This window comes from Myodes glareolus, chromosome 7 (genome assembly GCF_982192425.1).
Source record: "Myodes glareolus chromosome 7, mMyoGla1.1, whole genome shotgun sequence".
In the NCBI taxonomy this organism is placed as follows: Eukaryota; Metazoa; Chordata; class Mammalia; order Rodentia; family Cricetidae; genus Myodes; species Myodes glareolus.
Window position 1 is genome coordinate 41,946,406 of NC_142032.1, and position 21,970 is coordinate 41,968,375.

A 21,970-nucleotide genomic window follows, 5' to 3' on the forward strand; every position below is an offset into this window, starting at 1 on the left:
CCCCTGCGGCTTTATTTATTTACTTTAATTAATTATTCATTCATTTTTCCAGTCAGATCACATTTCCTCTCCCTCTCTCTTTACCTCCAAGTCCTTCCCTCAACCTCCTTTCTTTCCATCCTCACAATCTGCTTTTCCTCCTTTCTCTTCAGAAAAGAACATATCTCTCTTGTACATCAGCTGGCCATGGCATATCAAGTTGCAGTAAGATTAGGTACCTTCTCTCCTATTAAGGCTAGACAAGACAATCAAATAGGAAAATGGGTCTCAAAAGCAGGTAACAGAGTCATAAAGTCCCTGATCTCACTGTTAAAAGTCCCACAAAACTCCAAGCTACACAGCTGTAAGATACATGCAGTTCCATGCAAGCTCTCTGGTTGATCATTCAGTCCCTGTGAGCCCCTATTAGCCTAAGTTAGTTGATTCTATGGGTTCTCTCTCTCTCTAGCTCTATCTCTATCTCTATCTCTATCTCTATCTCTATCTCCAACAGCAATGTTTTGTTCTATCATAGGTCTCTGAGTCATCCAGCCTATGTGTTCTGGCAGGTAGTGTCAGGGGTAGGTTTCCTCTCAATGTATGTGTCTCAAGCTGAACCATTTATAGTAAGGAGACTGCTTGCTTGTTTTACGAGCTGTAGGAGGGAAGCCGTTTGTTTGTTCCCAGCTGCCCGGCAAGCTTAGACCCGAAATAATCACACAGAAACTGTATTATTAAAATCACTGGTTGGCCCATTAGTTCTAGCTTCTTATTGGTTAGCTCTTACATGGTAATTTAACCCATTTCTATTAATATGTATATTGCCAGATGGCTGTGATTTACTGGGTAAAATTCCCAGAGTCTGTCTCTGGTGGTTCCATGGCTTCTTTCTGACTCTGCCCCTCTTTCTCCCAGCATATAACCTAGCTTTCCCTGCCTAGTTCTGTTCTTCCCTACCATAGGCTCAAAGCTGTTCTTTATTCGTTAACTAATAAAAGCAACACATAGACAGAAGGACCCCCCACATCATTTCCCCTTTTATGTTTAAACAAAAGGTAAGGCTTTAACTTCAACATAGTTTAGGGGCACTGTTAATCAGGTCTTTCATGACATATCCTGTCAGGTTCATCTCAGTAGTTGAGTGAAGTAATTTTCTAAGGGTATTTATGGTAACCTTTTAGGAGGGCATGGTCTATCATACCATATTGGTCTAGAAGCAATCCATCATCCTCTGTGAAAACAAAAGAAGAAACTCTATTCCAAAGCATCATATCCTTAGACTCAAATTCTGAAGTCATAATACTTTTATAATATACATGGTGGTTTAGCCTAGCAGCCCATACAATGAAATATCTCTATGTACTTAGCTCTTTCACAGTCAAAAAATTTAAAGAAAACACAATAATATATAGAATCCATACTCTTTGTGAATTTTCCATTTTTATGTGGCTTATTTTTTTATTTCTTTTAATCTATGACTATCTGTACTCCATCTCTTTAAAGACTTTACCCTTTTTTAAAGCATTAACTTTATTTTATGACTTTCTATACTCTTTTTCTTTTCTCTCCCAAGCCTACATACATTTATTTAACACTGTAATCCATTTAGAGGTCTTCTGTGTCTAAATCTGTCCTTATTGTATTGCTGTAATTCTCTACTGTCTTGAAGAGCCTTTAAAATGCTAAGCAGCTTGGTTGCAGCTCTGGATGTTAGCTCTGCTTCTCTCCAATTTTAAAATAGTGGAAGTACCACTAGTGCTAGCTCTGGGGCCACCAGGCAGGAGCTGGGTTCAGCAGTCTAACCATGAGAATGAGCATGTAGCACATAAACCCTTTTTATCTGAGTTACAGCCAAATCTGCCACACAGATCACTGTGCAGGCTAGAAACATCTCTCTATATAGTGGCAGGAATCCAACATGCTATCCCACCTGCCCAAGCCTAGTAGATCTGATCCTGCTGCGTGCCCAGGCAAGAAGAGCCGAATCCCAGGCATGGTCTCAGCTTCTTTACTCCTGACCCTGAGTGGGAATACAAACACCTGGGCCCACAAATGTTCCATAGCTGGAGTTTGCACCGATGGCAGGGCCCAGGAAACCTTGTTTTAGAATTGTGCTGCTTTTATTCTGCTGCTATTGCTGAGTCAGGAAAATCTCTCTGAGGCACGCCAACAGCAAACAGAAAAAAAGCTGTACTAAACTCTTCTTTTTTTCTATGTATCTAGAATTTCTTTTTAAGCCCTCTCAGGTTTTAAGTAGAGTTAGTTGACCATGTTGAAGGTGCCAAATAGTTTCATGAGGAGGGTGACCCTTTGTTTGTCCCAGCTGCCCGGCTAGCTTACACCCAAAATAACCACACAGAAATTGTATTAGTTAAATCACTGCCTGACCCATTATCTCCAGCCTCTTATTGGCTAACTCTCACATAGTGATTTAACCCATTTCTATTGATCTGTATGGCACCACGAGGTCATGGCTTACCGGTAAAGGTTCAGCATGTCTGACCTGGCAGCTCCATGGTGGCTCTCTGAATCTGCATTCTTCCTCCCAAAATTCAGTCTGTCTTCTCCACCTACCCAAGTTCTGCCCTATGAGGCCAAGCACTTTCTTTATTGATTAACAAATGAAAGCAACACATAAACAGAAGGACCTCCTACACCAATCCCCTTTAAATATAAACAATCTTTATAGACAATATTTGGGAATATGGACATAGTTTTCTCCATACTGCTTCCTGCTGTTTTGTTGAGTTTAGTAATTTTGGGGGGTGTTCACAGAAGCCCTTGGGGGTCTTGTTCCATTAAACCACACCAGTCCGGTAGCAATCCACAGGTTCTCATCCTCTGTGGAAACAAGAGAAGAACCTCTTTTCCAAAGCCACATATCCCCAAAAATTCTACCAGGAAATTCTTACAACTGAAACACACCTTCACAAGGCAATTGGGTGCAAAATAAACTAAAAAGAATACCAGTAGCCCTCCTATACAAATGATAAACAGGCTGAGAAAGAAATCATTGAAATAACATCCTTCACAATGGCCACAAAGAATATAAAATATCTTGTAGTAACTCTAACCAAGCAAATGAAAGACATGTATGGCAAGACCTTCAAATCTTTGAAGAAAGAAATTGAAGAAGATATCAGAAGTTAAAAAAAAAAATCTCCCATGGACATGGATCATTAGGATTATCATAGTAAAAAAAACAATGGCCATTTTACCAAAAGCAATTTATGTATTCAATGCAATTCCCATCAAAATTTGAACACAATTTTTTACAGAACATGAAAAATCAATACTAAATTCATATAAAAAACAAAAAACCCAGGATAACTAAAACAATTCTGTACAACAAAAGAACTTCTGGGGGTATTATCATCCCTGATTTTCAAGCTATACTACAGAGAAATAATAATAAAAACTGAATGGCATTGGCAAAAAAAAAAAAAAACCAGACAGGTTGATCAATGGAACAGAATTGAAGTACTGAACTTAATCCACATACCTATTGATAGCTGAGTTTTGATATGGGCATAAGAAACATACAATGAACAAAAAGCATCTTCAACAAATATTTCTGATATAACTGAATGTCAGTTCAGTTATAGAAGAATGCAAATAAATACATATCGTCCACCCTGAAAAAAAACTCAATTTCAAGTGGATCAAAGACATCAACATAAATTCAGATCCATTGAATGTGATAGAAGAGAAAGTGAGAAATAGCCTTGAATTAATTGGCACAGGAAACAACTTTCTAAACAGAACACCTATCATAGAGGCAATAAGACCAATAATTAAAAATAGGATGTCATAAAACTGAAAAGATTCTGCAAAGCAAGAGATGCCATCACAAAACAAACCAGCCACCTACAGAATGGGAAATATATTTGATTGAGGGCTGATTCTCAAGATATATAAAGAACTCAAGAAATTATACATCAATAAATCAAATGAGCCAATTGAAGATGTGGTCCAGATCTAAACAGAGAATACTCAACAGAGGAATTGCAAATGGTGGAAAGCACTTAAAGAAATGTTCAGTATCCTTAACCATCAGAAAAATCCAAGTTCAAAGGACTCAGAGATTTCATCTTACACATGTGAGAGCGGCTAATACAAAAACACAAGTGACAACCCATCCTGTGGTTGATGTGGATGAAGGGGAATAGTCTTCCACTCTTGGTAGAAGTGCAAATTTGTACAGCCACTATGGAGAGCCACTGTTTTTAGGAAGTGGATGTTACCCTTTCTAAAGTATTGAATATTGCATATTCACCACTTTCAAGTGGAATAAGAGTAGAGAAATATAAGAACTAGTGACAGAATGGGATCATCTCTTGAAAAGAAATTTCAAATACAATAAACTTGCATTAGATAATCATTTAATAGTTCCCATATATTATTTCCACTGCTATATAAAATACCATAGAGCACTTATAAGGAACAAATGCTGATTTCTGGCACTTAGTGTCAGAAATCAGTCCATGCTTGCTTGTCTCTGCTGCTTTTATTCCTTGAGGCAAAACATCATAGGAAAGAGCTTGTGACAAAGCAAAATTAATTAGCTCTTGTAGACCAAGGTACAGAGAGAGAATGAGGTAATGAATATAAAAGAGAAGAGAAGGTGATGTGGGGGTCCCAGTTTTTTCCCTCAGGGCATGGTCTAGAGATTAACTTCCTTCCAGTTTCAAAGGGCTCTACCAACAACAACAAAGGTCAATGAGCAAGTAAGTGTTCAACACAGAACCTTTCAAGGAAGCTTGAAAATTACATCAGCATATTCTCTTTGATTCCGGGAGAAGAGAATTCTTTTATTCTCTCTTTTATTGAAAGTAAATTATTTTCTCATACAATATTTACTGTTTTTCCCCCTCTTTACTGCTCTCAGTTCCTCCTCATCTTCCCTCCTCTCTTAGAATAAACAGGCTTGGAAGGCATAGCAAAACACCCACCCCTTCACCCCCTCACCCACTCACAAACAAATACAGTAAGAATACAAAAGTCATCGCATCAATGTTAGACATAGCAAACTAGCAAAAGTAAAGAAGACCAAGGGAAGGATCAAGAATCACAGATCTGAGGCTCAGCAGTTAAGAGCACTATCTACTCTTCCAGAATACTGGGGTTCAGTTCCAAATATTCACATACCACATAGCATCTCACAACTGTCTGTAACTCCAGAATCCACCACTTTTACACATACATATGTACAAGCAAAACATCAATAAAAAATACAAAAGAATCAGAGATCCACTTGTTCACATACACAGGAGTTCCATAAAATACTAAACTGAAAATTATAACATATACATAGGACCTGCTAAAGGCATGTGTAGGCCCTGTGCTTGCTGATTCAGTCTCTGTGGGTTCTACTTTGCTTAGTTGATGCAGAGGACCTTGTTCTGGTGTCCTTTAACACCCCACTCTGATACTCCTGAGCATGAATATATATGAATGTTTATCTATCATTATTTACCTTTCAACTCTTTATCTATCTATCTATCTATCTATCTATCTATCTATCTATCTATTTATCTATCTATCATTTATCTATCTATCTATCTATCTATCTAAATAGATTATTCTTTAATATGTACCTTAGGTAAATTATGAAAGATTTTCTTTGGATGTTTGCTAAAACATTCCATGTTATTCCCTAACAAATGCAGAGAAACAAGATGGGAATGCTATACTGAGGAAAGGTACCAAGAAATGTGGCAAAGCATAGATAAGAAGTATGAGTTAATTTAAATGTAAGAGTTATCTAGTAACAGCAGTGAGATATCAACAGAGCATTTATAAATAATATTAAACCTCTGCATTGATTATTTGGGAGCAGGCAGTCAGGACAGGAAAATTCCACCTACACACTCCCTCTATTTAACACAATTAAAATCACAGGTTTATGACATAGTTGATGATAAAAATTTCAATTTTCTTATTTGATTATGTTCATACTAATTGTTATTTACCTAACAATTGCTTAGTAACTACATTAGATTCCGTTTTACTGCCAGTGTTTTAAGGCTTGCAACTTACAAGTTGTAAATACTTTCTGTATAGTTTAAGGACATAATATTTGCTATTTAAACCACACCTCTTTCTAAAACTAGTGGTGTAAGAGGTCCTTCTGTATTTGTGTTGCTTTCATTGGTTATTAAAGAAACTGCCTTGGCCTAGTTGATAGGGCGGATCTTGGGTAGACAGGAAAGACAGAATAGAATTCTGGGAAGAAGGGCAGAGTGGCAGACAGCATGAATCTCTGGCCTGAAACAGATATAGGTTAGAATATTGCTGGTAAGCCACAGTCATGTGGTGATACACAGATTTAATAGAAATGGGCTAATCAAGAAGTGAGAGCCAATGAGAGGCTAGAGCTAATGGGTCAGGAAGTAATTTAATTAATATAATTTCTGTGTGGTTATTTCAGGGGCTAAGCTAGCTGGGTGGTGGGATGCAGCCCGCTCCTCTTACAACAACTAGTGGTTTAAATAAATGTCTGTTCAGAGAAAGAGTTGCAAAAATTCAGTGTTCTGAGTTTGCTCATTTTTCTCCAAATGCAGCACAAGTTAGGAAGAGGGCATTTGTGGCCCATTTAATGGTTCTGTGACAGGATCCTAAGGTGAATAAGTGGCTTAAAGAAAGAAATATTTTCTTGTGCTCCTGTTTGAGAAGTTCCAATCATTGGTCAGTTGGCAATCACCTTGGTATTGACATGTGGAAGAACATGAGGCATAAAAAGCTCCTCACTTCACAGTACTCAGGAAACAAAGAGAAAGACAAAAGACCCAGAAACAAAATATAACCGCCAAGGACACATTCTCTCGAATTTATTCACACTAACAAAATGCAACTCCCTGAATTTCTATTATTAAAAATTTACCCCCAAATTATGAACTTTTCAAGAAATTAGTCCATCGATGAGTCTCAAGTCCACATGACCTACCTTTCATCTAAGCTCTAACTATGAACAGGTTGCATATTTTGGATGTATGGGGGCACAGGAAAGAAACTGTAAAAATGACCATTCCATTAGTGGAAAGGTTTTTATTGTGAATAAAAGAAAGAAAACATCCAGCGACATCTTAAAGAGTCAAGAGTAGAAAGAGAAATAGATAGCACACAGGCTATATGCAAGAGAGGCGAGAGAGCAGGAAAAAATAGTGGAGATAACAAGATATAGACAATAAACACACAGAGAGAGAATAGTAAGAATAGCAAGAGAGCAATCAAGAGAATCATGAGCAATAGCAGGGTTAAAAGAAGGGTGAGTAGCTGAAGGTGGAACAGGAGGTCAGAGTCAACTTTGGAATGTAGAACATAGCAGTAATAGGAACTGAGGGAGCTTTGAGGCCAGCATGGACGTTGATATGTTGATAGAAGCAGCAGGTAACCCTATGTTCCTTCTTCCAGGAGAGGGGAAGATCTCATTTTGGTAGATCTGAACTAGTTTCACAAGTTCCTAAAGAATGCTGCCTTTTATCTAATCTTTAGAAACTTTCTATAGTCAAGCTTGAGTACATTTCTGAGTATTTGAACTATCTGAGAGCTATTACATGGACTATTTTATATCTAAACAGTAGCATAGGGTGATGAGTCAAGCTGTGGAATGAATTAGAAAGTTTGAGTGATTAGGGAGGAAATTAGAAGACAAGCTTTTGAAATGGCCAGAAAAAGTCTTAGTTATAAAATATCCCATAATTGATTTAATGAACTTTGTGAATTCTGTGACTCTATCATCTAATTGTCTGCCTCTCTATCTATGTGTCTCTCTATCCCCTACCTATATTCTATCCATCTGACTGCCTGTCTTTTATTGTCACTTTTCACTATCCTACTTTCTCCAATGTCCTCAATTTCTCCAAACATGTCTCCGATCCCCAAAGTTTATTAATCATCAGGTTAACAAGTAAGAAGAGAACAGGCTGATTTCCACATCTTAGAGTAGATACAAGCAAAGAATAAGATCTTAAGAGAACAAGATATAGAAGCCTAGATTTGAAGCTGGGTAGGAGATGAAAAGCACTCTGGAAATTTTTAGCAAGTGAAGAACTCTTGAACTTTTTATAATTTGCTAGATGAAATCAAGTTACTATAGCCAACTTAGGATAGTAGCCAAAGAAAATATTAGATTATGCATATACAGTCTCATGTAAATTTATCTTTGGAGTGAAGCCAGCACATTTGAGTCTACATACTGTGAAATAAGACAACCAGTATATTAACGATCCAGATTCAATTTCACATTTACATGAACATTCTCAGAACTCCCATTTCCCTTCTTCTCACCAAGGAAGTTTTCATTTTTTTGCCTTGTGATCATTACAATTACATATTTAAAGGATAAATTTTCATGTATGTGGAAACTGCTCTTTGGGTTCCCGGCTACCCACACCCAAGTAATCACACAGAAACTATATTAATTACAACATTATTTCATCTATTATCTCAGGCTTCTTGTCAATTAACTCTTACATAAACCCATTTATATTAATCTATGTATTACCACGAGGCTGTGGCCAACTAGTAATATTCTGGCATCTTTCTCCTTTGACAGTTACATGATGTCTCTCTGACTCCACCTTCTTTCTCTCTGAATATTTGTTTGAACTTCCTGCCTAATTATATTCTGCCCTGCTGTAAGCCAAAGAAGTTTCTTTATTAACCAGTGTTAATAAAACATATTCCTCTTATAGAAGGGAATCCAATCTTTGCAAAAGGAGACTATATTTTAATTTCCCAGCTGCCCAGACCTGAATAATCACACAAAACAATATTAACTACAACATTGTTTGGCCAATGGCTTAGGTATATTCCTAGCTATCTCTTAAATCTTAAGTTAACCCATTTCTATTAATCTATGTATAACCATGAGGCTGTGGCCTACCAGTAATGTTTCCAGCATCTTTCTCTTTTGGCAACTACATGGCATCTTCTTGACTCTACTTTCTTTTTTCTTGTATTCAGTTTAGCTTTCCCACCTAGCTCTCTTCTGCTCTATCATAGGACAAAGTGGTCTTTTTTCTTTCTTTTTTTTTTTTTGGTTGTTGTTTTTTCTCTTTTTTTGTTTGTTTGTTTTTGTTGGTTTTTTTTTTGGGATTTTTTTGGAGACAGGGTTTCTCTGTAGCTTTGAAGCCAGTTCTGGTACTAGCTCTTGTAGACCTGGCTGACCTCAAACTCATAAAGATCTGCCTGCCACTGCCTCTAAAGCGCTGGGATTAAAGGCAAGAGTCACCACTGCCTGGCAAAGTCAGTTTCTTTATTAACCAAAAGTAATAAAACATAAGAGAAGAATCCCACATCATCTCCTCTTTTCTGTCTAACTAAAAGGAAGGTTTTAACTTTAACATAGTAAAATTATATATAACGAGTCAGGTATCAAACAAAAATTACAGTTATAATATTTTTGCGAGTTTAAAGTTTCATATCTAATTTATCTTCTATCATAACTAAGAAAAACTATAACTGTCTGTCTTTGGTGTAGGAGGTTCTTCTGTCTATATGTTGCTTTCATTGGTTAATAAAGGAGCTGCTTTGGGCGTATAGCAGAGTTGTGGGGGAACAGAGTTAGGCAGAGAAAACTAAATGGCCTGCTTGGAGAATGGAGGCAGATTTAGAGAGATGCCATGGATCCGCTGCCAGAGATAGATGTGCTAGAACTTTGCTGGTAGGCTACAACTTTGTGGTGATACACAGATTAATAGAAATGTGTTAAATTAAGATGTAAGAGTTAGCCAATAAGAAGATAGAGCTAATGGGCCAAGCAGTGAGTTAATTAATACAGTTTCTGTGTGGTTATTTTGGGGCTAAGCTAGTTGGGCAGCCAGGATGAACAAGCAGGTCCTCTTCCTACAAGATTTCAACTCCATCAAAGACCCCAGAAGGATATAATATTACCTAAGTAAACAGGAAGTTCATTGTAAGCAACGTCCAAAACTTTATAATTGACAGAGACATTTTATTGCCTGAACAGTCACCCAAAGATCATCTGTAACATTGTGGAATCCATCTTCAGTCTACAGGCCCATAGTATCTGACAAACTTTTCAATAAATCAGGAAGTTTGAAAGACTGTTTCACCTACATTGACTGTTTGTAAATCACTTTCCTGTGGATTCTGCATTTCCAGTTTCTGTAGCATACTGTCAAGCAGTTCAGGCAAGAGCAGTTTCTTGTCCAAATGGCTAGCCATGTCACATTGAAGGCAAATTCCATAATGAGTTTCTTCAATGTTCATTAACCTTATTATTATTATTATTATTATTATTATTTATTCATTTATTTATAAAAAAAATTTCACTTCCTCCCCTCCTCCCAATACCCTCCCATTCTCCCCACTCCCTCTCCTCCTCCCTCTCCAGTCCCAAGAGCAGTCAGGGCTTCCTGCCCCGTGGGAAGTCCAAGTTCCTCCCCTCCTCCCAATACCCTCCCATTAACCTTTTTGAAGTAATTGATGCTGCCAGAAGCAGACATGTCTCTCTGTCAAGAAAACTCTAAGTTCTTAAAACCTTCTAAATACCATATTCTTTAGGTCTTTGAAGCATTGAAGATTATTTAACTGAAATATATATCTGTATTTTTAGAAAACCTAACAAATATGACTACAAGTTCAACTATTCTAAACGACTATTTATCAATTTGTAATTTTTAATTACACCTTACATTTTTAAATGAGTTGTAAAAAATCATACCTTAAATAAGAGTATATATATGTATGGATGTACATATATATGTAGTGTAACAAAATTGACCTTAAATTTGAATTAATAGACCAAGATCTATACCAATTCAAAGTATTCATCTCTATATCATATCCTCCCTTTTTAAAGAAATTGATTGTAACGATTAATCACTTATAATTAACTCCCTTTAAATTAAAAGAAAAATTTATAAACAATCGTTTTGGGAATTTCGGCTTTGTTTTCTCCAAAGTGCTTCTTGCTGTTTGTTGGATGAAGTAATTTTAAGGTCCAGAGAAACTTTTTGGGGGTCTTCTTCATCAAACCACATTAGTTTGGAAGGAATCCACAGTTTTTCATCTTCTGTGGAAACAAAAGCAGAACTGCTTTTCCAAAATAACATATCATTAGACTCAAAATTTGAAGTTAAAATACTTTTACAATATATATGTTGGTTTAGCTTAGCAGCTCCCAGAATCAAATATTTCTCTGCAGTCATAAAATAAAAGGAAAACACAATAATATGCATAATAAAGACTCTCAGTTTATTTTACATTTTTATGTGGCTATTTTTTACTCTTAACACTTTTTAATTTTTATTTTATTATCTTTACTTCTTTAACCTATGGCTGTCTGTACTCTTTCTTCTCTCTCTCTCTCTTGAGCCCAAATACATTTGTACAACACTGTGACCCATTCAGAGGTCTTTTTCACCTGAATCTGCCTTTTTTGGGTATCTGTAATCATTTTGTGAACAGTAGAATTTTCTTTTTTTTATATTCATTCATTCATTCATTCATTTATTATTTATACAATATTCTGTCTGTATGTATGTCTGCATGCTGGAAGAGGGCACCAGAACTCATTTCAGATGGTTGTGAGCCACCATGTGGTTGCCAGGAATTGAACTCAGGACCTTTGGAAGAGCAGACAATGCTCTTAACCACTGAGCCATCTCTCTAGCCCCTAGAATTTTTTTTCTTTTCTTTTCTTAAATGCTAAGCAGGCGAGGCTAGGATTATAACTGCGGCTTTGCCTATTGATTAAAGCTGGCCTTGCCCAGTCCAACAAGGCAGAGGTATGTTCACTGCCTTTCTGAGCCATGTTCACTGCCTCAGCTCCAAGGATGCACCAGGTCTATGTTGCCATAAAACAGTTCATAACACTGTACTCACAAACCCTAAGTGCACTGTATCAGAACCTTCCAAAAGAGCCAGAACCATTCACATTGTTAGTATGAACCAGGAAGCCATTTTTAAAGGGTGCCATGCCTCTGCTTGCAGCCAGAAAACAGGGCCTATCTAAAAAAATAAAAAAGCTGCACTTGCTTCCCATTTTTGTGGGTCTAGAAGCCTTCTTTTTAGGTCTTATGTGGATCCATGCCCTTGACTGTAGGCACCATTTGTAAATGGAGACTTTATTTTAGTTTCCCAATTGCTCAAACCCAAACAATCACACAAAACTATATTAATTACAGCACTATTTGGCAAATGGCTTTGTCATATTTTTGGCTAGCTCTTACATCTTAAAATAACCCATTTCTATTAATCTGTGTATTACTATGAAGCTGTGGCCTACCGGTAAGGTTCCAGAGTCTTTCTCCTTCAGCAGCTACATGGCATCTTCTTGACCCCACTTTATTTTCCTCTGCATTCAGTTTAGCTTTCCTGTCTAGCTCTATTCTGCCCAGCCACAAGCCAAAGCAGTTTCTTTATTAACAAATAGTAATAGGACATATTCTCAGCATGGAAAGGGGAATCCCACATCATTTTCATATCTGCTTTGCCCTTAGATACAGGCAGAGTCTAGGGTAGGGGTGTTGTCTCACCGTGTGTACCAAGTGAATTACTTCTCAGAGCCACAGAGAGGGCTGGTGTTCTTTTTTCTAGATATTCTTTAACTTTGAGCACGGTGTCTTCTTTCTAGCAGGATCTCTGTAAATGCTTATGGGGTGTGTGTGTGTGTGTGTGTGTGTGTGTGTGTGTGTGTGTGTGTTTTAGCTATGGAAAGGTATGAGATGAGAAGGTTCTCTCTAGCTATTCTTCAGGCAAAGCAGTTAACTTTATTCAGTGGGCTGGGAAAGATGCTCAGTGTTCACCACCACACCATGCTTTTCACAAAGACTGGGGCAGTCTGTGCAATTAAAGAAAATGTGGAGTGCTGTAACAAGATGGAACATTCATTAGCTGCTAAGCCTGGGAAAGCCTCTTGAACGATATTGGCAGATTGAGTTGTGAACAATTTAGAAGACAGCTGTGGGTTTAAGTCAGAGAAAATATGTTCCCATGCCTGGAAGAATTACTGATACATAAAAAAGATAGAAAAGGAAGGGAATCCCTTTTATTTTCCAAAATTTCATGAGAAGTCTCAGAATAAATATGAAGATATTTCCACAGTTTCTGGGGAGATTTTAACACATTTCTAGACTAACCGGGGTAGTGACATAAACTGGAAAAATTCATATGAAATAGCAATTACCCAACTTAGAATATAGTTGTATATGGGCTGGACCTGAGGGTAGATATTTCCTATTTTAAGATTTGGGGGAGTATAAAATCAACTTTGAGGATTATGTAAACATGGCCACTAAATTCAGAAGAGGCTGGATAAGGCACAGAAAATACTTGAGTGGAGAGAATATGTTGGTTAAAAAAAAAATTCAGAGGGAAGCTTCAAACAGCGCAACATAGTGCTAATAACCAAAATAGTATATGACTGATATTTTTCTTTAGTAATCCCATAAACTCCTCAAGAAATCCTGTGTTGCAAGCATTCTTTAACTAGCTTGAGAGCAAAACTTTTACATGCTCCGAACAAAGACATATGGAAGAGCTGTCTCCCTACCTCTTTTGCATGTAGAACTGCAGTTGCAACTGTATGGAAGAAAAAAAAAAGAAAGCAAGATTCCGGAGGGGGAAAGAAAAATACATGCTACCATTATGTCTTCCAAGGCCTGTTTCCACTTTAAATAACTTCCTGCCATAAGGTGGAGCTATATCCTATCCCCAAAAACGTATCTGATATAAGATCTGCCAAAAGACCACTTAAATACTTTCTTTGCTTGCCGTGTGTTTTACACTTTGAAAAACTTAAAAATGCGTGGCGGCGGCCAACCCCTAACCCACCACCAACTGATAGAAAAAGCGTTGTTATTTTAGTTCAGCTCAGATTTTAATGTGGCGAAAAGGTGTGTGAAAACAAGCAGGACTTTCTTTCTTTCTTTCTTTCTTTTTTTTTGAAGCTTAGGCTGTAAAGGCAGCTCCAGGGGGAAGTCTTTGAAGTACTGAGATCTGAGGTGGAGGGTGTTGAACCCCCTGAGGTAGCAGAGAGAAACTGCAGGTATCTGATAATGTTTGCTCTGGGTAAATCATCCAGCGTATCAAACATACAATTGACAAACAAAATTGGGGGGGGGGGTATTTTACGTAAAAGAGTGCATTGTTGAATAGACAGGTTAAACGGGAGATTGGGAGAGTTTACAAGGCTGGATTAGAGCAGGGCTAGAAGGTTTCCTTGCCGAGCTTGTGATAGTAAGCAAAGGGCCTGGCTTTGAATCCCCCCAGCTGAGTTATCTGTAAAACCCCTACCATCTCCACCCAAAGGACAAAATGATTCCCTGAAGAGTAGGCGCTCCACAGGTTTCCTGATAACACATCAAGGGTAATGGAGATAAAGGAGAGTGGCTCATCAGGGGTGTGTGCTGCCTGACTCCCTGGGCAGTGCTCTCTATCTGCAAATCAATTAAAGGGCAAGGTACATCAGCTCCTGGCTGATTTGGGATTTCCGTAGTAGAGATTTGCATAAAAACCTCTCCAAACAACTCAAACCTCCTGTGGAAGAATGGGTTTAATCTTGGTGGAGAAAAATTTCTTTCTAACGCAAATCACTAATATTGGGAACTATGTTTTTTTTTTTCTTTAAAGTAACCAATTTAATCCGCAAATCTGCTTTTCCCTGTTGATAGGGTATGCTAGTCACCTGTCACAGCCTCTGTATTCTTAAGGTTGATTCTTTCCAAGCTAGCTGTCACCTTTCCTTCTAAGGACTATCTTTGATGCCGAGTCATCCCCAGTTCTTCAAAGAGCCTGGCATGTAACAGTTATACAACAGATAGCTTCTGAATATGTAACCCTCAGTCCAACTGGGAAAACAGCACGTGATGACTCATCCTATCATTTATGTAATTCTCCTTCCCTCCTACGTCTTCCTGTCCCTTTGTGTCTTCATTTTGCTCTGACAAATGCATTTTGGATTTTGCGAGGTTTTGTTGTTGAAATAGGGCTCTCACCCATTCACCTGTGCCTTTTGTCTTACAACTTTGAACTTTATGCTTTCTTCACTACAAAGCACATCTCAGGCACTTCAAATCAAGCCCCCCCCACACACCCCCTGTGCCAAGCTCCTGAGTTTCTGAGGCACAGACTCACACTGTTGGGGTTTGTCCATCCATCCAGAGTACCTGGGGTGTAAGGTGTAAGCAATTTTCCTGTAATTGCTTCTTCTCAGCAGTTATTCCTTCAAGTAGTGGAGGGGGACTTTTGTTGATTCTCTTTTTCTATCTACATTAGTAAATACTGGAACCAAATGCAAAGAGCATGGCATGTTTATCTAGAAATAAATGTTACTCCCTCCCATGAAGAGAGGCTTTAGCTACGATTTTATTTGTCTCTTTTTTTTCTTTGCTTGTATCTTCTCTGAAACCTAATTCACTCTTCCATTTACATTTGATACATTCATTTTCCTGGGTAAGATCAAGCATAAGTTTTAACGTTAACACTTGAAAGTCACAGCTTTTTTTTCTTTATCTTAGCTCTCAGTGTTGAATTGATGTCCTGATAACATGAATGCTATCTTAGACTCAATACTAGTTCTTAAATTGTAAATAAAGAAAGTAAATTAATTCAGCCACCTTAGATATCCTCTTCTAAGTTTTCCGGTTCCTCAAATGTCTATTACCAGTTTCTGGCAAAGGAAAGCAGACCTGCTAGGTCTCATGACAGAGAACAGACAGGAATCTAGTGACTTTTACTTCGATCTGTGCACTGTTTTCGTTTCATACAAAGAATTACGCTACCATGGCTTTGTTCTCAGAGGAAAATGTTGTATGAGAAACATATCTTCATAAATACTTTAATGAAAAAAAAACAAAAAAAAATAAAATTTAGAAATTTTTACAAAAAAAATAAAAAATAAATACTTTAATGAAGTATCAAGATGTTTTAAAGGCAAAAAAATCAAGTGCAATTTAGAAAGCGATAGTGAAATGCGCTGTTTCCTTCTCCAAAGAATTGCTTCACAAGTCACCATCTTTCAGTCACCCCTAGGATACAGAAAATGAGAATGCACCACAGTGCCCCTCACGGAAGCAGGAACGAATGTGGGCTTCCATTTCTAGTTGTAGTATGCTTGGAGAGGATTTTTGACTTTTGCAGGAACATGTCATCTTTTATAAAAATAATATTAGAATTAACCTATTAAGGACCTGCATTGTCTTTGTTTCATTCCTTAAGGTAATGGGTAAAAAATTATTACACCAAAGTAAAGATATAATTTTAATTCTAATATAATTTATAAGAAGTCAGGCAAATTTTTTATCTGTTGCCTTTTAAAATCACACTATTCACATTTGCTGTCAATGTGTAGAGAAGTGGAAACATTAATTAGAATGGGATGCTAGTCTGTTGAAAGCATTTACTTACTCTAAAGTGTGCTTTTACAGTGTGTAGCACCAATGTTGAACTTCTAGGTTAGCTAACCATGCAACCTACCATCTAAGTCCATACAGTTAGAGGGATGAAGTGGAAGCCTATCAATAAAAACACTACATTACGAAGAAGAAACTAATATTTTCTTAGGAGACATACGGCATGTCATTCTTATTCTTGTGGCCAGAGCTTATGGCACACATAATATTGATGTTTCAATTTCTGAGGTTTCAGTGGTTCTACCAGAAGTGTCCAGTGTAGAGTTTATAGATCACATGTGCCTTAAGAGAGCTATGAGTGTGCCCAACACAGAATCAGAAAAGTTATGAAATCCTGTGTGTGCACGTGTGTGTTTGCTTTTCTTATCTTTTCTTTTTTCTTTTCTTTTGTAAGCGGAGTGTAAGATTCTTGTGTGTGAACTTTGTGGATGACAACGCCATGCTCTGTCACCATGCCAAAAGGATTCATACACTGTGAGTCTAGAACTAACTTCCTCATCCTTTGATACATTCAGAAACTGGAATAAATTCAATCTATATATTTCAGTGAAGTGTTTTCACATCATTTTGAGGATGAAAGAGGATGTTAGTTAAATAAAGTGATATCTAATAGTCAAGGAAATCCAGATGGAACCAGAATGGAATGATCATAAAATTGTGGAGGAGTGAATCAGTTTTGTACTAAATCTAGCCCTTTCTGAGAATCCAGCACCACAAGAGAAAGGAACCGAGCTCTTGGATGACTGTGTTGTTCCTTAAATGGCAGTTACAGCAGTGTCTCTTGTCTATGTTTGTTCCATGACTGTGCCCGGGCTCATTCACAAGCATGATACAAAACTTCATATACCTTTTCAGCCTTAGGTGGTAATACACTTCTGTATAGTTATGAGAGAAGTGATTTTCCTATTTGAAGGAGAGTTAAATCTTGCTCCTGGGGTTTAGTGCCTTCTAGTGGCATCAGTAAGGCACATGTGTGCTTCCTCCTGCCGTGTGTGAGAGAAGAATATGGTCAATTACGACAGTGACATTTACTAAATGTGATGATAAACACTTTGAAAAGCAGCTCAACAAATGATTATGGGTTTCACACTTTTACTAATTGCTTCAATTTCTGACTGAAATGAAAATCTACTTGTTTTAGTATTGTAGGGCAGCAAGTACTAGAATGCATTACAAATATCCTCAAAGTCTCACTCTGCACCTTATTGTTTTATTTTGAACTCTTTAGTCCTAAAAATTAGAAATTTTTAAATTTTTTTACATTTTCCACATAAAACTTAAATATAAAGATAAATAATATAGCCAATGCTGTATATAAATATGTATGTACTTATGCCTTTTAACTTATATATAATTATTCTAAATATCTTTCTATTATCGATATTCTTAATATTTTAGAGAAATGTCAGATTTTCAAATCTTTGTTATAAAAATATAGATTTGACCTTTGTGTTGTTGTTATATTAATTATGTGCATGTGTGTGGACAGGGTGGAGGTCAGTAGGCAGCTGGTTAGGGATCTAGTCTCCTCCTTTCATATTGTGGGCCCTGAAGATTAAGACCTCACAGACCCCTATTTTTTTCTTATTAGGAAAAAAATATTACATTTGCCTGTGTCTTAAATTTCATAATCTGTAGAGGTTTTTTTGAATGAATAAAAGCACATAATCCAAAATTCTATCTCATCACCATGAATCCTGATAAGTATCTAAATTTCAGAAATAGCTGAGTTTACAAAATGGAAAATAGATTACCCATCTCTCTAATGACTCCCCAAAGTATGATTGTGAGAATTCTTATTCAAGGCACATGTTCCTTTAAATATGAATTCATGTCAGTTCTTTTACCATTTCCTGACCATGTGTCCTGAGAGAAAACACACAATCTTTCTGAGCCAAACTGTCTTCAGTTTTTCTTTGAAAAGTAGAACATACTGAATCATATAGCTCTTTCCCAGTGCTAGTAATAGTATAAAGATTTGGAAGTTTCACCTTGAATGCAAGTAATAAGATGGTCAATTTGAGCTCTAACTTGTAGCCTTCTGTGGGGTATGCTGTGATATTTAGCCTTAGCCACAGTGTTTTGTTTCATTCTTTTCATCCATGGCCCCTATTTGTTTGCTAGTGAACGAGATTTTTGTTCAGAGAAAGTTAACTTTTGGAGGGGCTATTTCAAATGCATTCCTTTTTTTCCCGTGCATGTGTTCCTACTATCAATACAGTTATAACCAATTTTCTTTCCATAATAAAACCAGACATGTGGATACTGACTTTTCTCCATACTATCCATTTTGGGGCACAGCAACCCATCAAGTTGTTTGAAAGTCTGACAAACTGTGACAGACATTTCTTTCTTAATTTTCCTTCTCATTAGGACACTTTCCACTGTGCCTTGTGCATATTCAAAAACTGCATTCACAAGAGTCAGTGAAGGACATAAGATAATCCTAGCAACTACGTTCTTTTTCCCAGGTGGTCCACAAAAAGAAACAGTTCTTGTGATTGTGCTCCTCATCCGGAAACTTAGTGCTCACAGGACTATGGATCACACGCGTGCAACTTGGCTTGGTGTGCTTATAACTACTACACTTTACTGTTGTAACGTAGACAATATAGCAAGAAATTCCTGTTGTAGCATCATGTACTTCAATTAAAATTAAGCTCTCTTACTTCTTGATGTTGGCTTTCTATTTCTACAAAATATAGTAATAATGCTTACTGATAGATTTTAAGCCAAGAATGAAGGTAAGTAAACCTCCAGGAATGCTGTTTGTCATTTAATGAATATTGAAATATGCAGGTGATTTTATTCTGCAGTCTAATATACTTTTTCTATATATTTCAAAACACTGGTATATTACTGTTTCAGCTATTTTTAGGAGATTTGTATTGTGTTTATTTAATCTCTCAGTAGAGAATTTCACATCTGATTTGCACCTTTCACACGGTTTGTATCACATAATTCTTATTTTGCCAGAAGTGCAATACATATTTATTCACATATAAGAGTAAATATATTTCAGGGAGTGTATGAAAACTTTACTTAGCAGGACAAATGATAGCTGTAAAATTTTCTGTCATTTATTTCTGAAATGCAATCACCCTAAGGTTTTGATGAAGTGATGTCATGTAAAACCCAGAGCCCCCATTGCGCCACAGAAGCCACAGCCGTTTTCATGACCAGTGCCTGTTGCCTGAGAAAGGATATTTAAGAACAGAAACTTAAGAGAAAATGAAAATTATAAAAGATAAACTAGATGTAGAGATTCATCTTCAAATACCGCCCCTGAAATCATCCCTAGGATCCTGGATGCCTTTTATGGATTAGCAAGCAGTTAGGGACTAGCAGGGCAAAGGGAACTTCAATCTTCCTGTTCTCTCCTTCTGTGAATTACAAGCAAAAAGAAAAACAAAACACAAAAGGACAACCTACACAGCTAAGATTGTGTGAGAATCTGCTAGAAGTAATAAAAGAGTTGGCTTGCTCCAGACTTACTGAGCTTCTCCCGTCTCCATATGTTAGGAATTTCAAAAAATTTAAAAGCGTCTTTCAAGAAGATATTTGTTAGATGCCTTGCAAGTCTAGCAAAGTTTAATTTTCATCGTTATGCTTTTCTCAGCCTTAGATAGAGTACCTTGATTATTTTTAGTTTTTGCATAACAATGAGGCCATGAATGAAAAACCTAAGGAATTTACTTAACATTATCTCTAATTTTGTTTCTAATTCATTTCTCTTATATAACAAAAGATAGTGATTATAAGGTTGAATTAAAGGACAATGCCGAATATTTCCATTTATTTCAGAGCACCACTATGCAGATAAGGAAATTTCAAGTTTTGTGAGATTAAATATATATATGTGTGGAATTATATGCATATAATGCAAATATATGTAAAAGTGTGATACCCTGAGTTCAGCTGCTCAGCTTGCAATATGTTAGCCTATAATTTACTCTCTGATCAGAGAAAGTTGAAAAACTGAGAGTTTAAGCTTTCACATTGGCCCTTTCTTTAGGGATGCATTTTCTTTGCATTGCTTAATTGATTTTAGTACTCAGAGTATTAGCGGAAAAATGTTTTGATTCATGGTAGGATTAAAACATTATTTTAAGTTTTCCACCATAACAAAAGAACTAGAAGAAAAATGAAAATTGAAGAGGATGCGGGGAAAGACAGAAATCACAGTAGCATTCCAGGTTGCTGTGTTTCATTTTAGTTGCTAGAACTATCATTAAGAAAAAAATATGTGCTGCACACTGTACACACATCCTCCCAACCCTGTGAGCAATCCAGTTGCTATATCAAAATCGTATGGAAATTGCCGTCATCAATGTCTTTGTACACACATTAAGTTATTCCCCATCTTCCATGCTACTAACAAGGAGACCTAATTGAGATAATATGTAAAACATCTCTCCTCTGTTCATAACTCTCTAAAGGGGAAGTTTTATTTTTCCAGTCAAGACTCCTAACTTAAAGGTGAAAATGTTGATGAATTCCTTAATGATGGTGCAACTCTCGAAATGCACTGCCCTTGCCCAATTCTCATTTTGATTTATTTAAGTTTAGAAATAACAGTATTAAATTAGCAAGGACGAGCAATGAACAAAGCCCTGGAGATGAATTAGCCATTGTCTCTGGTCCATTAATCTCCTCTTCAATTCAAGAGAATTGTGGCTCACCCAGACCCGAAGATCAAATAAAATGCCTAATTGGGAAAGTCCTAAACAAGTGTGTCCTGGGGAGCTTGAATTTATTTGTCACTGCTCAAACAACTGTGTTGTTTATATAAGTCTTTAAAACCCTGATACTTTCCTGCTACTATGTCTTAATCCCTGGTTCTTTATGCTCAGGAGGGCAATTGAGAGTTGTTTTCAATTAACTAGAATGGAGAGGGGCACTTATTCCAAAAACAGATAGCTGTGTTGTGAGTATTTTGCCAAACATGCTGAGCAGTTTAGAACTAAGCATCAGGTTTGGAAGATGCTTTGGGATCTCCTTGAAGATAATGTTATCTGCTTTTTGGTGCTTTTAATATCAGTAATAAAGGGTTGAACGGAATCACAATTAAGAATGTATGCAAGGAAGATTGTGATGTTACAGCTAAACACAGTTGTGAAGCAATGAGCTAAGATAATTATCTAGGCTGGCAATCCAGACCCAGAGATGCTTTCATTAGAAATATGCAGATGATATGCAGATAATGGAGGGCAAACTTTTTAACATACAGTAGAATGAGAATTTATGTCCTGACTTTTATTCACACAGAGTTTTATTTTTTCTTTTTAGTTTTTCCTTTTTTTTTTCTTTTTGCAGGTGTGGAGTGGGGCAGGGCAGTAAATGCAGTCATATTTCAGGTTCTATAAAAGTGTCAAAAAATGTCAAATGATTAGAAGCTAGAAGTCAACTAACAACAAAGTAGCAATACATAGTGTACACTCACATTCATTTAGTCTCAACAATCACTTAAATGCTTTTTTGGTTTGTACTGTGTTACGAAAGCAATACTATTTGATATTCACAGTGGGTGAGAAGCAGACTATGTTATTAACCATATCATCTTATGAGTGAAGGCATGGGAACATTTATGGGCTAAACATTGCCCAACA